Raw genomic sequence first — 1,227 nt, forward strand, 5'->3', positions numbered from 1 at the left:
GAGAGTGGGAGGAGAGTGTGGGGGGAGAGGGAGGAAGTGTGGGGGGAGAGGGAGGAGAGTCGGGGGGGAGAGGGAGGAGAGTGTGGGGAGAGTGTGGGGAGAGTGTGGGGGAGAGTGTGGGGAGAGTTGGAGGAGAGAGTGGTGGGAGAGGGAGGAGAGTCGGGGAGAGTGGGGGAAGAGTGTGGGGAGAGTGTGGGGGAGAGTGTGGGGGAGCGTGTGGGGGAGAGTGTGGGGGGAGTGCCGGAGAGCGGGCAGAGAGTGGGAGGAGAGTGAGGGGGAGTAGGGGTAGTGGGGGGAGAGTGGGGGGAGTGGGAGGATGGGGGGAGAGTGGGGCAGTGAGGGGGGAGAGTGTGGGGGTGGGGGGGAGAGTGGGGGAAGAGTGGGGGGAGTAGGGGAAGTTGGGGGAGAGTGGGGGGATTGGGGAGGAGTGGGGGAGAGTGGTGGAGAGCGGGGGGAGAGTAGGGGAGAGCGGGGGAGAGTGTGGGGAAGATTGTGGGGGAGTAGTGGTGGGGGGCAGAGTGGGGGGAGTGGGGGGAGAGTGGGAGGAGAGAGTGTGGAGGAGAGTGGGGGGAGAGTGGGGGCAGAGCAGAAGGGAGTAGGGGTAATGGGGGGAGAGTGGGGAGGAGTGGGGGGGAGAGTGCGGGGGAGTGGGGGGAGTTGGGGAGAGTGGGGGGAGAAAATGGGGCAGTGAAGTAGGGGGGAGAGTGGGGGGAGAGTGGGGCAGAGCAGGGGAGAGACTGGGGGGAAGTGGGGGGAGTGGGGTTAGTGGGGGGAGAGTGGGGGGAGTGGGGGGGAGTAGTGGTAGTGGGGGGAGAGTGGGGGGGAGAGTGCGGGAGAGTGGGGGGAGTGGGGGGAGAAAGGGGGAGTGGGGGAGAGTGGGGGGAGTGGGGGACATAGTCAATAGACAATAGACAATAGATGCAGGAGTAGGCCATTCTGCCCTTCGAGCCTGCACCGCCATTCAATATGATCATGGCTGATCATTCCTAATCAGTATCCTGTTCTTGCCTTATCTCCATACCCCTTGACTCCACTATCTTTAAGAGCTCTATCCAACTCTTTCTTAAATGAATCCAGAGACTGGGCCTCCACTGCCCTCTGGGGCAGAGCATTCCACACAGCCACCACTCTCTGGGTGAAGTAGTTTCTCCTCATCTCTGTCCTAAATGGTCTACCCCGTATTTTTAAGTTGTGTCCTCTGGTTCGGCACTCCCCCATCAACGGAAA

The sequence above is a fragment of the Chiloscyllium punctatum genome, chromosome 25, assembly GCF_047496795.1.
Source record: "Chiloscyllium punctatum isolate Juve2018m chromosome 25, sChiPun1.3, whole genome shotgun sequence".
Classification (NCBI taxonomy): domain Eukaryota; kingdom Metazoa; phylum Chordata; class Chondrichthyes; order Orectolobiformes; family Hemiscylliidae; genus Chiloscyllium; species Chiloscyllium punctatum.